The sequence below is a fragment of the Sminthopsis crassicaudata genome, chromosome 1 (genome assembly GCF_048593235.1).
Source record: "Sminthopsis crassicaudata isolate SCR6 chromosome 1, ASM4859323v1, whole genome shotgun sequence".
Taxonomy (NCBI): Eukaryota; Metazoa; Chordata; class Mammalia; order Dasyuromorphia; family Dasyuridae; genus Sminthopsis; species Sminthopsis crassicaudata.
The window spans coordinates 403,328,098-403,345,315 of record NC_133617.1 but is presented as its reverse complement, the minus strand read 5'-3'; the positions used below and the strand labels follow the sequence as shown (position 1 = coordinate 403,345,315).

The window sequence follows — 17,218 nt, the reverse complement described above, 5'->3', positions numbered from 1 at the left end:
AAAGTTTCTTCAAATTCTTTTCATAATTATGATTACTAACTGTAAAATCCCCTTCTTTATTCTATTCTCACTTCCTTTTACCTTATCCCTCCTCAAAAATGTTTTGCTTCTGACAAGCCCTTCCCCTAATGTGTCCTCTTCTATTACTCTTCTCCTTTCCCATATTCTCTTTCCCTTCTATTTTCCTTCAGGGTAGGATAAATTTCTATACCCATTTTGAATGTGTATGTTATTTCCTCTTAAAGCCAGTTCTGATGAGAGTAAGGTTCACTCACTCTCTTTTTCTCTCTTCCCTTCCATTGTAAAAGCTTTTTTCTTTCCCTTTTGTGGCAGATAATTTATACAATTCCAACTCTCCCTTTCCTTTTCTCCCAATACATTCTTCTCTCATCCATTGATTTTACTATATTTTAAAAATATTGTCCCTTCATGTTCAACCGGTGCCCTCTATCTATCTACTCTTTCTAATTACTGTAATAATGAGAAAGTTCTTTTGAGTTACAAGTATCATCCTCCCATGTAGAAATGAAAAGAGAAAGACTCCATTAAGTTATGTATTATTTCCTTTTCCTGATTCCCCCTTATGGTTCTCCTGAATCCTGTTTTTGAAAATCAAATTTTCTATTCAGCTCTGATGACCAGTTATTTTCAATTAAACTCAAGTCACTGGAATTATATTTCTCTTGGCTGTTGAGCTGGAAAATACTAGAATAATTTCTAGCCCAAATTCTTTGTTTTTTCAACAAAAGAAAAAGGCCTGAGAAGGTTAAAAAAAAAAGATTCATAAATAGGGAAGTGAGAATTTGAATCCTGGATAGGCCATATTCAGAGTAATTAAGTGATTTGTTCAGAGTTAGACAATCAGCAACTGTAGGAGTTAGGGCCTAAACTCAAATCTTCAGATTAACTCTGGTGTTCTTTCTGCTATAACACACTAACTGAAATTAGAACTCTAGGTTTTCAGATGTAATGTAGTGACTTAAGTTGTTTCTCTTTGAAAGGTTCTATGATAAATATTAAGGATAAGAAAAAAAAAGTAAACTATTGCTTTCAAAAAGCTGACATTCTACTAGAGAGGGAGGGCACAATGTGAAGAATGGTGAAAACACCAACCACTGGAGGGAACTAGAATTCTTTCAGAAGGTTGAACTTAGTTAAACCAGTTCCTTAAGGCAATTTAATTGGTACAATTGATGGCACTGATTGCAGAACCTGAATTCAAATTTGATCTCAGATTCTAGCTATATGTCTGTAGACAAATTCTTTGCTTCAGTTTCCATAACTGCAAAATGGGAATAATAGCAACACCTACTTCCCAGGAGTGTTGTCAGAATCAATTTAATATTCATAAAACTCTGTAGAAGACCTGAAACATGGATACTCAAAAATGTTTGATTCATTTCTTCTTTCCTTCTTTATAAAAATGAACAGATCACAATAGAAAGCTTCTGAAATTCCCTATAGCCATATATATATATATATATATATATATATATATATATATATATATATATATATATATATATATATATATATACACATATAAGCATATATGTATATATAATTCTGTGATTCTAGATTATTTCAAAATTCTGTTTTCAACTTTTTACAAGTCATTAACTAAGGTCTCATTTGATGCCGAATATAGAGATAAGTGAGTTGTTTTATTTTGTTTAGTTTTTTTTTTCCAGGATGCAGATTAGGTGTAGGAATCAAAAGCTTTTCTTCTCATGTCTGAATTTTATAAAGATAGTAAAGTTATTCTCAAAACTCAAGTAAATGATATTTGAAAAGTAGATATTAAGTGGCTTCCATAGACTAGGCACTAAAACAGGCAGCAGGTGTAGAGACCAAAAAAAAAAAAAAGAGTAATTGACCTCAAAGAGATCTGATGATATCATTGGCAGGAAAGGAAGAAAAAAACATTTTTGCAATTCCTCATTTGTTCAAATCCATAGTTGCATGCAAGGATGTCTTAGATCCTTTACTGGATAAAACATGATATGAGCTTATGAATTCTAGAAACTAATAAGCAGAAATATACAGAAACATTGCCATAAATGTACACTAAACTCTGAAGAGAAACTTGAACTTGACTTCCTGATTCCAAGACCCTAATTCACTCTCTCTTCCTTAGACCTGAGCTCCTTTAATCTTCCTTCTTTGGAAACATCTTTTTTTTGGACCCAGAGGAGTTCCAGGACTCTCAAATCTTCTGTCACTGTCTTCAGCTCTCCCAAGCTTTTGGAGTGGTAGTAGGACCGCTTATTGTATGAATTATGGAAGTAAGAGTCTTACCTGCAGCTCTTGAGAGGGCTGGCAATGTAGGACATAAAGAAAATTTCAACAGGATCTCTTGCCCCTAATAATCTTGTGGAATTCCCTTTGGCTGTCACACTGAAGTTAGAAAACTTGATCTGGTATGGTAAGTGGGGATGTAGCTATAATTGAGACCCCCAGTTGTTAATAATTCTTAGGATACCACCTTCTCTCCCTTCTTAAAAAAGTCTTTCCCATATTGAATTTGGAAGTCATCCATAATAACTCAGCAATCTTCCAAAGTTCAGCCCTTCCTTCCCCTGCAATTTTCCATCAAGAATAACCTAAACAAAGTCATTCTTCTTGAGATTTAAATAAACTTTGAAGTTTTTAAAGTTGCTTGTTGATTTATTTTTGTCCAGGAGAAGGCTGCATCCCTTTGAAAATATAATGTCCAGAGAGAAGCAGAACCCTTACAAAGTTATTCAGAGCAAATTGGAAGTAAAGTAGATGAGGATGGAGGAAAGAAAAGGATAAGGCTCAGAATTCAGGCATAGGGAAAATAACTGAATCTATTTTTTTCCTAGTAAATTTATTTATTATAAGTACACATTACTTTGGGAGGGTAAAATCAGAGCAAAAGGGAAAACCCTTCCCAACTTTTTAGATATGAATTTATGTGAGAACTGTCTGGCAATTATGTTCATATAGTTCTTGGGTTTATCTTGGCAGGTAGACTCCCCAACTATTTTATTTTGTCTACAGTAATTTTAAATAGAATTTCTATTTCTGTCTCTTGCTGATGAGCTTTTTCAGTATTATATAGAAATGCTGATGATTTCTGTGAGTTTCTTTTACATCCTGCAATTTTGCTAAAGCTATAAATTGTTTCCAGTAGGTTTTGAGATTCTAAGATTCTCTAATTATATCATCATATCATTTGCAAAGAGTGATAGTTTTATTTCCTTGTTGCCATTTCTAATTCCTTTGATTTCTTCTTCTTGGTTTTTATTGCTAAAGCCAACATTTCTAATCCAATATTGAATAATAGTGATGATAATGGGCATCGCTATTTCTTTTACTATTCAATTTCTTTTACTAAATTGGGACTATTTACTTAATTTAGTTCCTCTTCAGTTAATCTGGGTAATTCATGTTTTTGTGAATATTCATTCACTTTGGTTAGATTGTCAGACTTGCTGCTATACAGTTGGTCAAAATAGCTTCTAATTATTGATTTCATTTCTTTGTCATTGGTGTTATATTCACCATTTTTATTTTTGATGCAGGTGATTTCTTTTTTCTTCTTTTTTCTAATCAAATTAATCAAGGGTTTATCTATTTTCTTGGTTTTTTTTCATAAATCAACTCTTAGTTTTATTTATTAGTTCAATAGTTTTCTTAGTTTTGATTTTATTAATCTCTTCTTTGAGTTTCAAAATTTCTAATTTGGTATTTAATTTAAATGTTTTCTTTTTCTAACTTTTTAGTTGCATGCCCAATTCATTGATCTCCTCCTTCTCTATTTTATTCATGCAGATATTTAGAGATATAAAATTTTCATTAGGAACTTCTTTCCTGTACCATTGGTTTTGTAAGTCTTATTATTGTCATTCTCTTGGATGAAATTATGGATTGTTTTGTGATTTGTTGCTTGACCCTCTCAGTTGTTTTTTTTTTTAATAGCTTATTTTAATTTCCATTTTTGTCTATTTTTCTTTATTGAATATAATTTTATTCCATTGTGATCTATAAGGGAAGCATTTGCTATTTCTGCTTTTCTGAATTTGATTGTGAGATTTTTATGATTAATTTTTGTGAAGTTATCATGTATTTCTGAGAAAAAAAAGTGTATTCCTTTCTGTCCCTATTCAATTTTCTCCACAAATCTATGATATTTAGGTTTCCTAGAATTTTATTAATCTCCTTTTTTTCTTATTTATTTTGTGGTTAGATATATCTGAAGGGAAGATTACGATCCCCCAGTAGTATACTTTTGCTATCTGTTTGTTTCTATAACTAGCTTAAAATTTTTAGGAATTTGGCTGCTTTGTCACTTGGTGCATACATTTAGTATCACTACTTCATTGTATATGGCACCCTTTATCAAGATACATTTTCCTTCCTTATCTCTTTAAATAAATTCTAATTTCACTTTTGTTTTTTTTCTGAAATGGGAATTAATACCCCTGTTTTTTTTTTTTTACTTCAGCTGAAGCATAATAAATTATGTTCCAGTCTTTTACCTTTACTCTGTATCTGTCTCTCTGTATCAAATGTGTTTCTTGTAAGCAACATATTGTAGAATTCTGTTTTTTAATCCATTCTGCTCTTGCTCTTAATAGTGGTTTTTTTTTTTAACCTACTCTACCTGATTTTTTATCATCCCTTTTCCCCTTCTTTTTCCTTTATCTCTAATGTTTTTGTCTTCCCTTCTATCCTTTCTTTCTCCTATTTCTTTATAGGGATAAATTTCTGTACCCAACTGAATGATTAAATTATTCCCTCTTAGAACCAAAACTGATGAGATCAAGCATCAGACAATACTCAACCCCCTCTCTTCTTTCCCTTGATTGTAGTATATCTTCACCTCTTCATGTGAACTAATTGTCTCATTGCACTTCTTTCCTCTTTTTCAAGTACGGAACTGCTTAGAGAGTGGAACTTCCATTGATGTCGATGACCATGATGTCTGTTCTTCATTATTAAGTAGGAGAATACTTATTCTCTTGTAAAGGGAGGCTAGAAATGCAGGATGCACACCTTGAGAATTTTTCCCTGAAGAAATGCTCAGAGACATAAGTAGCAGCAAGCACAAAGATGAGAGTCCACAGGACAGAGAGTCATGGAACCTGTCTTTGTTCGTAGAAGGGGGGGCCCAGGTGAAAAGAAGGGAACAACAGACTTTGAGAAGAGAATAGGGTAAAACTTGTAAATGAGGGAGCGCTGCAGAACGTTGTAAAAGGCAATAGTGTCCGGGCCAAATTCCAGATACATCCCAACTCTGGGCATTGGACCTTTCACTCAATGGTTCAATAATCCAGGATAAATCTGTAAATAGTAATCTTGCTCCTTCTTGATACAGCAAAGCAGGAACACAGGGGAAGAGCGATCATGGTCCTGTCCATCCCACTCAAAGTGTGGGGTATAGATCCCCAGGATCCACTGAGGTAGTTGAGTCACATCCACCTTCCAGTACTGTTTGCCTGAGCTGAAGGTCTGCTTAGCAAAGATATAATGGCAAGGAAACGCACAGACTCCAGCTTCTGAGATATGAACTCACTATTTCACAAAAGTTGCTAGAAAAACTGAAAAATAATATCAGAAACATGGCATCGATCTACATCTCACACTCAGACCAAAGTAAGAGAGAGTCCACAGGACAGAGAGTCATGGAACCTTTGTTCCTAGAAGTGGGGGCCCAGGTGAAAAGAAGGGAACAACAGACTTTGAGAAGAGAATAGGGTATCATGATTTAGGCATCAGAGGTAATATTATAGGCAAGTTAGGAGAACAAATGATAGTCTACTTCTTAGCCAAAGAACTAGAAAACATTATGAAATACAAAATGGACAATTTTGATTACATTGATTCAAAAAAGGTTTGTATAAACAAAACCAACACCAACAATATTAAAGGGGAAGCACAAAGCTAAGGAAAAAAATTATAAGCAGTGTTTCTTATAAAGGTCTAATTTCTAAAATATCTCAAGAACTGTGTCAAATTTATAAGAATACAAGTCATTCCTCAATTGAGATATGGTTAAAGATATGAATAGACAATTTTCAGATGAAGAAATTAAAATTATCTATAGTCATTTGAAAAAATGTTCTAAGTCACTATTGATTAGAAATCTACAAATTAAAAAAGACCCTGAGTTAACGCCTCACACCTCTCATTTGGCTAAGATGACAGTAAAAGACAATGATAAATATTGAACGGGATGTGGGAAAACTGGGACACTAAGGAATTATTGATAGATTGTGAAACATCTGGGAGGATTCAAAATATATAACAATAAATACCACTTTAAGAAAATATAAATATTAGTAGAATGCATTATATCCATGAATATCCATCTTTTGTTTACTATTTTGTAAATTGAATCCATTCCCCATGTAAGTTTTCAGAATTACAATCCTCTTCCCCCCTCTAATGACTGTACCTCATTTGTATAACATGATTATAATTTTTACATTTACTTTCTCAATCTTTCTTTTGAGCTTACCATATTGTTGGTACATAAATCTTAAACATAAAGTATACATTTCCCATGTAAAAAACGCTTGAACTATCTCTGTTTAAACAATTTGTCCATGATGAGTTCCTTAAAATTGCTCTTTGATAGAAAGTCCTGAAAATCTGCAAGTTCATTGAATGTCCATTTTTTTTTTCTTATTCAGAACTACAGATAATTTTGCTGGATATGCTATTTTTGGTCATGGCCTTAGTTCTTTTGCTTATCTGTAGAAATGATTCCAAAACCTCCAGGTTTTTATTGTAGCTGCTGAGAAGTCTTGTACAATTCTAATTGTGGCTCCAGTATATTTGAATTGTTTTTTCTTGTTTTTTGCAAAATTTTCTTTTTGACCTGAGGGTTGGTGGTCTCATTAACTGCTAGGCCTTATCTTATAATCATAAACCCCTTTGTCTTTGAGGCTAATGACCAGTACACTGATAAGATATGTAGGGAATAGTCCTCTTTGGTAAGTGGGTTTAAAAAGTAAGTAAAGCATGTGGAGTTAATAGATGGCACAGTTGTATAAAGGAATAAAAGTCTTGGTAAGTGATGGGGATTGGCAGGACTTTTGGGTGGCTGGAGGCATCCTGGAAGAGGTTAGAGATGTTGACTTGGCAGAAACAGAGACAGTTGGGAAGAGACAAGGGATTCTAGGAGCAAAAACATTGGTAACTAGAACGATGATTGAAGCAATAACACAACAGCAACAAAACAACTAGCAATAGTCATGCATTCTTTCACAAATCAAATCCATTTTCCATTCTTGGAGCTCAAAATAAAACTGAAAGTAGATATTAGTGACCTTCTTTTGGTATACCAATACTGCTACTTGTCTATCTATCGAGGAATACTTTTGTGATCCCTCAAATTGGTGACCTAAGGTTATCAATGTTCCCTTGTCCCTAAGTTTCTAGTAGAAGGTGCTCTGGAGAACAGAGTCCTAATCTCACCTTTCTCTGTATTGGTGCCATGTAGGTCAAAATCATCCAGTTGTGGATTTGGGGGGCTCTGATTATTTTGGTTTGGACCCCATTTATTTCATGGTAAAAAGATAGTAGCTACAATGCTCCTGAGTGTTGGAACCAGATTAAAATTTAATTGGGAAATATTTAACAAAATGAATAAAAAAGGAATAGAGAATGGATAAAGTTAATAAATGTCTTTCAAAATCAATATGCTATCATAGGAATCTTACTTAATATATTATTTAGTATCCCCATTTCTATTTGCGTTTGACACCATTACTGAAAGGCACTGAACAGAGTAGGCAGTTAGTAAATGATTTCTGAATTTAGTTTAATTGATCCAAGTATAAAGTGTTAAAAACTAGTTATGTTCCTGACTAGAATTTACAAGTTTTTGTTTACCTTTCTTCATTACTCAACACGTTAGTTATTCTAAGTAACTCTTCTCTCTCAAGAATAAAACTACCGCTATCACAGTAATTCTGCAGGAGTACAACAACTTGCAAAGGGTATCATTAAAAGTCTGATTCTCCATTGTGTAAATGAGTTATCACGGGAATTGATCCCATGAGTTGAAAATAAGCTTCGTCTAACTTTGTTATGAATTGTTTCTAAGCTACATTTAAAATCCTCTTGAGACTTTGTTCACTTAGACACTTGTTTAGTGTTAAGTGAACAAAGTCTCAAGAGGGTGTTAAATATTTTTGTCCCTTCTTTTTGCAGGTCATAAAAGAAATGACATCTATCTCAGGTGAAATTTTGATCATCAAACAGGAAAAAAAAATCTAATCTATCTTTATGAACCATATCATGTGACATGATTCCACTGTTAAGGTGGAATAGGATTTTTATTTTTAGATATTTTTCTTTCTTTGCATTACATAAGACAAAATATGGCAAAAAGTTTTGGGTGCTCAAATAGGAAAAATTCATTGCCTTGTTGATGTATTTTCTTTAAGGTTATATGTATTCATTATTTGCACCCTAGAAACATTTTAATTGTAAGAATCCAAGGTCATTGCAAATAACTAATTTTTCAAACAAACTCTCCTTGGATAGAGAAAGTAGGAGTCTTCTTTTTTTCCCATTTAATAAAGATGTATTTATTTATTTATATGTTATTAAAACTTTTTTATTTACAAAACATATGCATGAGTAATTTTTCATCATTGACCTTCTGTTCAATTCTGTTCAATCAAAGCCTTCTGTTCCAAATTATCCCCTCTTTCTCCCCATCCTCTCCCCTAGAGGACAGGTAGTCCAATACATGTTAAATATGTTAAAGTATATGTTAAATCCAATATATGTATACATATTTATATAGTTATCTTGTTGCACAAGAAAAATCAGATAAAGAAGGAAGAAAAAAAATTGGGAAAGAAAACAAATGCAAGCAAACAACAACAGAAAGAGTGAGAATGCTATGTTGTGGTCCACACTCAGCTCCCAACGTCCTCTCTTTGGGTGTAGATGGCTCTCTTCATCACTGAACAATTGGAATTGGTTTGAACCATCTCATTGTTGAAGAGAGACATGTCCATCAGAATTGACCATCATATAGTCTTGTGGTTGCCGTGTACAATGCTCATTTCACTCAGCATCAGTTCATGTAAGTCCCTCCAGGCCTCTCTAAAATCATCCTGCTGGTCATTTCTTACAGAACAATAATATTCCATAACATTCATATGCCATAATTTATTCAGCCATTCTCCAATTGATGGACATCCACTCAGTTTCCAGTTTCTGGCCACTACAAAGAGAGCTGCCACAAACACTCTTGCACATACAGGTTCTTTTCCCTCCTTTAAGATCTCTTTGGGATATAAGCCAAATAGAAACACTGCTGGGTCAAAAGGTAACTTTTTGAGTATAATTCCAGATTGCTCTCCAGAATGGTTGGATCTGTTCATAGTTCTGCCAACAATGTATCCGTATTCCAGTTTTCCCACATCCCCTCCAACATTAAACTTTCCTGTCATCTTACCAACCTAACAGGTGTGTAGTGGTATCTAAGAGTTGTCTTAATTTGTATTTCTCTGATCAATAGTGATTTGGAGCATCTTTTCATATGACTAGAAATAGTTTCATTTTCTTCATCTGAAAATTGTCTGTTCATATCATTTGACCTTTTATCAATTGGAGAATGACTGATGTAAACTGAAATCTTTTGAGGGGAAATGATGTGAATTTTTTCCCCTTAACCTTTGGGGTGAACCATGAAACTGTTCCCCTTCTTGGGGTAAGTTCCTGAGTCTCAAACTCTTTTCTGAAAGAGGCCCACCCTTCAGGGAACACAGTTAAATGGTCTCATACAGTTGGAGATCTTGGCCAGGGATGTGGTCACACCCTCTATTAAGTTGAAGATTAGCCCAGGACCACTCTCAGTAGCTCAGACTACCAGTTAAGTGATTTTATTCAATTGGAGTTCTCTGCCTGATGGTGCTCTATTGAATAACCCAAACTGCTCCCAGCCTCCAGACCAAGGTTTACCCTATATAATCAAGGTTGGTCAAACTGCCTTCACAGAAATACTAAACAGGATTATGCAAGCTAAGGAAGTTGTCTTCTTAGCAAGCTGTCCTGCCAGGAATCTTTGCCCACTAAGAAGTCTGTTTTCCTAGCAAACTGGATTCTCTGTGCAAATAAATCCCTTTTTGCCATGCAGATTTTGGATTTGCAAATTCTTTTACACGGGGCCTGTGGCTCCAACCAGAAAGGATATCCCACCCCAATTCTCACAGCTCATCAGCTTGACTTCTTATAAAGATGAGTCAGTTCTTTATATATTTAAAAACGAGGCCTTTATCAGAATCATAGAATGTAAAAATATTTTCCCAGTTTATTGCTTTCCTTCCAACTTTGTATTACTTTTGTTTTATACAAAACCTTTTTAACTTAATATAATCAAAATTATCTATTTTGTAATCAAAAAATGATAGTTCTAGTTCTTCTTTGGTCACAAATTCCTTCCTCCTCCACAGATCTGAGAGGTAAAATATCCTATCTTATTTTAATTTGTTTATAATATCATTCTTTATGTCTAGATTATGAACCCATTTTGACCTTATCTTGGTATAAGGTGTTATTTGTGGGTCCATGCCTAGTTTCTGCCAAAATAGTTTCCAGTTTTCCCAGCAGTTTTTATCAAACAGTGAATTCTTATCCCAAAAGCTGAGCTTTTTGAGTTTATCAAACACTAGATTACTGTAGTCATTGACTATTTTATCCTGTGAACCTAATCTATTCCACTGATGAACTGCTCTATTTCTTAGTCAAATGGTTTTATTGACTGCTGCTTTATAATATAGTTTTAGATCTGGTACAGCTAGGCCACCTTCATTTTCTTTTCTCTTCATTAATTCCCTTGAAATTATTGACCTTTTGATATGAACAGACAATTTTCAGATGATGAAATTGAAGCTATTTCCACTCATATGAAAGAGTGTTCCAAATCACTACTGATCAGAGAAATGAAAATTAAGACAACTCTGAGATACCACTACACACCTGTCAGATTGGCTAAGATGACAGGAAAAGACAATGACGAATGTTGGAGGGGATGTGGGAAAACTGGGACACTGATACATTGTTGGTGGAGTTGTGAAAGAATCCAGCCATTCTGGAGAGCAATCTGGAATTATGCCCCAAAAGTTATCAAACTGTGCATACCCTTTGATCTAGCAGTGCTACTACTGGGTTTATATCCCAAAGAAATACTAAAGAAGGAAAAGGGACCTGTATGTGCCAAATGTTCACCCTTTTGTAAGTGCCAGCTTCCCTGCTCTCCTGCTTTTGTATTCACTGTGTTTGTGTGTGTGTGTGCATGCATGCTGTTTCTGTCTCATTCAAATCCATGTTTCAGCACACTTTTAACTCCCCACACTGCTAGGGAAATAAAAGTTCTGTATTTGAGGATGAGGGTATTTCTAATAGTTTAGGCTCATGGCTCTCAGCTTGTTATTTCAGAGGAGCTAGCTTGGAGGTATTTACACTTCATGCTGGCCTAATTCTCCATACTGGGGTCTTTCTTTGGGTCTATTCTGATTGTCTCAGGAGGACCCCATACTGACTCAAGTCTCATTTGTTTTTCACCAGTCTAGATTTGCCCTGAAGTGCAACTTTATTTTGTTTGTAGGGAAAATCTAGAGATGTGGACTTTTCAGACCTGCTCCATCACATTCCTGAACCTTTTCCCATGTTCTGGATTTTTTTGAAACGATGTTGTTGAAACACTGTTTACATATTAGATTTTGCTTGAATGGTCTATATACACCATTTGTAAAAGTACAAATAATTTGCATTGTAAGTTTCTTGGCTTTTTTTTGGGGGGGTGTTTATATATACATATATACATACATATATATTTATATGTATGTATATATGTATATATATATATATATATGTATATATGTATATATGTGTGTGTGTGTGTGTGTGTGTGTGTGTGTGTGTGTGTGTGTGTGTGTGTGTATTTCCCCTTGGCCTGAAATAAATAGGAACTCTTGTACCAGGAACAATTTTTTATTGATTTTTTTGAATTTATCATGGAAACATAGATACTAAAACAAAAAAGTCCCCACATTGGTCATAAATATGACACATTCTTCAAATTTGGTTCATCATAGCTCTATTTATTTCATTCTTTTTCATAAGTTCCCTGGAACCATGGCTATTTGAGAAATTATTAAAGAATAAGCATCAAGATTTTTTTTTCTTTTTTCTGCTTTTGCATCCAGAAATCAATCAATGTGGGAAATCTCTCTTAAAGATTCATCCAGGCCACAACTAATCAAATACCATTGAAAAAAAATCTCAGTTTAGGCAAATGGATGCATCCTTGCTTGTTATATTTACTCAGAAAAGTTTGGGGATATTTTAATTTTACCTTTTATCAGACAAGAAATATGGAAATTGATAAATCTTTTTATCAAAATTTGGCTGATCCAAGACTCTCGTGGTAATATAGTTCAGTCTCTCATTGTACTGAGAATTTTCTCAATAATTGTTAACCAATCAAAGTTGACTGCTACTGTTAGGAGAGTTGATTGCTCTACTAAGAGCAAACAAATTGTGAGTCAACTTTCATCTTTTGTTCTAAGACACTATCCTTTTATTAATAAATATGGTCACTTTATTAATAAAATGATTAAATTATTCAGTAACTATGTCTCTTAGACTTTTAAATGCTAGATTTAGCTATTGTGTTCATCAGAAGGTTTTTTTTTTCTCAAACTATTAATACTGACTCATGCAAAGAGAATTTTCATAAATTTCAATTTTAAACAAAGCCTAGTTCATTAATTGGCTTGGGTAGAGGTGAAAACATTGGGCTAGTCTATCCATATACTAATTCATTACTCAACTAATCGGGCATTTATAAAAGGCCTATTATGTGTAAGCATTGTTCTACAGGAATATGAAGGTAAAAATAAAGTATTCCCTGCCCTCAAAGACCTTATATTTCATTTAGGGAAAATATAAAAGAAACAAAGTTAATTAAAGAAATCAGTAGTAACTTTGGGTAGTAAGGGATGTGGAGGTTAGAAGTCAGATAGAAAGGGAGTGAACAAGTGGAAGCAATGAATAAAAGTAATTTTTCCTTCATAATTTTGCCTATAAAAGAGAGTTTGGATAAAGTATAATATGCAGATAAATGATACAAAGGATTGAGTGTTGATTCTGGAATTAAGACGACCTGAGTCAAAAATCTGCCTCACATGCTTACCAGCAGGGTGCCCAGGGAAGTCACTTGACTTCTACAATTATCAATTTTTTTAAATTTAAAATGGAGATAATATTAACATCTACCTACCAGAGTTGTTGTGAAGATCATATGTAAAATATATAAAGTATTTTGCAAATGTTAAAGTGCTATGTATAAAAATTACTTTGTTTTATAGAGTGGTTATTCCCATAATAAAGCCCATTATCTATAATTTAAGAAATAAAGAAGTAAAAAGAACCATGAAAAAGCTACTGAGCAGAAATATCTTTCCACAGAGATTTTGGAAAACTTGATATTGAGTGTATCATTGTCTAAAAATGGTTGACTTCTTATAAAAAGTGCTAAGGAGTATTTAGATTCCTAGGATGTAGATTTCATTCATGTAATTGGTGTGGCTGCTTTCTCTATTACCAAAGAGTTTACCATGACTTAGTAGGGAATTTCCTGAGTTTCTATGAAGAAAAATATGATAGTCAACCTGCTGGGGATTAGTCTCTGATGATACTCAAACAAACCTGCCATCAAGTAAACTCCAAGTCTTTCTAACATGTGAGAACTTGCCAGAGTTTTTACTCTCAACATTGTCTTTGAAAGCCTAATGTTAATTGCATTAAACTTGGTTGCAAAATAGATGATAATGATGATGGAATCTTTTATTTCTATTTCTTTTTTTAAAGGTATGCATGAACTAATAGATATTTTTGTAGTTTTGTTAAACTGAGGGTTCACCAGAAAGGACTAATGGGGGAAATGGAAAAGAAAAATAAGAATGAGGAAGCCTATAATAAAGCTCTGTGTTTTGATAATGACCATGAGGTTTTAATGCTTTCTTATTTTGCTTTATCGAACATTTTTTTTCCCTCAATTGTAGCGAGCTGTCGTCTCTAGAAGGTGCCGGATCACTCTCTGGGAAGAGATCTGCTGTGTCTTCTACTCAAGTCTCTCAGACAGATTCTTCTTCCTGTAACGAACCGTTGTCTCCAGGCAGTTGCTGTTAACTCTTGTCCAGAGAAGTGACTTCCCTTCCTGCAGGGAGCCCCGTCAAGCCTGATGCAATGCAGAGTCTTCTTCTATCTCTGGGTGTCCTCTCTTTTATTCTCCCAGAGAATGGGCGTGGGATAATGCAAGGGCTTCTGGGAAGAACCACTTCAGCCAATGAGCTTGCTCCTTCTATCAAGTCAACCTGAGTTCTCACCTTGTAATTGTCCAACCTGAATTCTCACCTTGTCACTATCCAGACAACCTGAGTTCTCACCTAGTAATCCTAACACTCAATGATCTTATGATCTTCCATAAGGAATTGGCAATTTTATATAATCTCAAAATGATTGTTAACTTGTCCATTACCTTTATCTAAAATACCTTTAAAAGAATACATTTTGGAATTTATCTTCATCACAAGGAGAGAAATCTGCTTTGAAAGAAAAAATATTTAGTAACTGTGCAAGAGAGGGAAATGGCAAACCATTCCAGCATTTTTGCCAAGAAAACCCCAAATGGGGACATGAAGAATACAACTAAAACAACCAAATGACAGTTGATTTATCTTGGGAAACTTACTTGTTCTCTTTGGAATTTTATTATTTCATCTATAAGATAAAATTACACCATGATCTCTAACATATATATATATATATATATATATATATATATATATATATATATATATATATATATATATATATATATATATATATATATATATATATATATATATATATATGTATACTTCATTTTAAGATTCTTTAATTCTATTAATTTTATTGCTTATTCTGTATTGGAAATAGCCAACAGTACAGCCATTTCAAATCATAATAACTTAAAAATGTGTAAAATTACTTAATTTATTTTAGTTCATTTATTTTTAACTCATAAGATAACTACAAGCATTCAAACATATGAATGATTATCACAAAAGAACATGTAAACTGAAACAAATGACTCTTTGAGTGTCTAGAGATTCCATTGCTCATTGATGATTATTCTCCCTTCCCAAAGAAACAGTGAATATTGACTTTATTACTATAGAGGAGTATAGTTATTATCATTATTGTTTTTATGAACCTTTTTTACTTTTACTACTATGGGTATGATGGGAACTTTTCACCAATTATCATTGTCTTTAATTTGGGTCTTCGTTATTCACTGTACATCAGTTCATAAAGGTCCTTCAATATTTCTTAAACTTCTTTAGATCAATAATTTCTAATGATATAATGATATTTCATTCCATCATTATATCACAATTTTCTAATTAATTCTCCAATTAATAGACATCTTCTTTCCTTTTCTTATTCTATAGAATATATTTATATATTCTACAAATGACATAGCCAGAAATAATAAATGTGTGTAGTATACATATATATGTACATATATATATATATATATATATATATATATATATATATATACATATATATATATATATATATATATATACATAAATTTATAGAATATTCATAATAAATATGTATAATAAGACAGGTGGCATAGTGGATTGAGTATTGGGCCTGAAGTAAAAAATATTCATATTCATCAGTTCAAATGTAGTCTCTGACACTTACTAGCTATGTAACTCTCAGCAAGTGATTTAATTCTGTTTGCCTCAGTTCTTTATCTGAAAAATTAACTGAAGAAGGAAATAATAAAGTCCTCCAATATTTTCACTAGGAAAACTCCAAGTATTGTCACAAAGATCTGAAGATTACTGAAACAACTGAACATCAGCAGCAAAATGGGATTTTGGAGCAAATCATCTGTCTGAGCATTAATGACAATTGATAATTGTCATTTTCAATTTGAGCTATTCCTTACCAACACAGAAGGTAGTCTTCTCAGTGCACTGAGCCATTCAGGAAAACAAATTTTAAGTAGTTCCTATCAATCAACAAATAATTGTTGAGTACAATTTATATTTTTAAACCTTGAAGTTAACACAAGATACATGCATGATAAAAAATAAATTATACTCACAAGAATTCTAAATAAAATCTAATTTGAGAAACAAAATGAGCACATATGAAATGGATCAAGATTTTAGAACAGTACAATAACCAAATAGAATCTCTATAAACTTTAGTTGTAGTCAATGTTGGTGGAAAAAGAAGGCATGATTTTCACCTTGAAAACTGATTAGAATTGACATTTCTGTAAAAGAAAAAAAAGAAACATGTCCTTCGTCAGCAACCATAAGAACAAATCCCAGATTTGGAAATCAATTATACATAGGTGAATGGATGGGTACATTTATCTATCTGTGTTTGTGTAGGTAGGTATACACACACACACACACACACACACACACACACACACACACACACACACACAAATAAAGACAGAGAGAGACATAGATACATTAATTATGAAACAAAGTTAAAAGGTATAATGTTGAGGCAGAGCCAAGATGGCGGAGAAGAAACACACGACTCTGTGAAGGTCCTCACTCCCTCACAACCAATTAGATAAATTAAGTCTCAAAATAAGCCCAGGACTGATAGATACCACAAGGACTGGAAGCACGACTTACCAGCTGAAGAGAATCTGGAGTTTCAACAGACAAGGTCAGTCCCCAGGGGAGGAAGAAGAGAGGCCAGCACAGACGGCTAGGTGCTCGCATACTGCGCCCATTGCGCTGGGAAGGGCTCTGGGATCAGAGAAGCCACTGAGGTAAAGGAATCTGGCACAGGCTGTTAGCTCTTCTCTGCTAATTATTTAGCAGTTCAGAAGAGAAAGCCAAAATATTTTAAAACTCAGATTAGATTTTCCCCGGATCCTGGAGGTGACTCAGCAGATCTCTGCACCAGGGGGTGTGGCCTCAGCTACCACCTGAGAATAGTTAAGAGATTGACAAGTGGGTGGATACGGCCCAAGGCAAGACACACTGCCTAGCTTAGCTGGAGGGAGTGGAACTCAGCTCCAGGAAGTCCCAGAGAAGCGGAACCTTTGAACTAGGGACCGCGGTTTCTGGCAGACACTTCCAGTTTGAGCACAGGGGGCTTTTCACATCAACTGCTGCAGACATCCACG

At 33.8% G+C, this 17,218-nt stretch overlaps 1 long non-coding RNA gene across 1 annotated transcript; it reads right to left on the bottom strand.

The window, feature by feature from the left end:
- Positions 1–16,250: 16,250 nt before the first annotated feature.
- On the bottom strand, positions 16,251–16,959 carry LOC141554715 (uncharacterized). The gene is made up of 2 exons (XR_012485926.1): positions 16,719–16,959; positions 16,251–16,339 (listed from the first exon to the last, which is right to left on the bottom strand). It is a non-coding gene; the product is annotated as an uncharacterized LOC141554715 (long non-coding RNA).
- Positions 16,960–17,218: the final 259 nt, after the last annotated feature.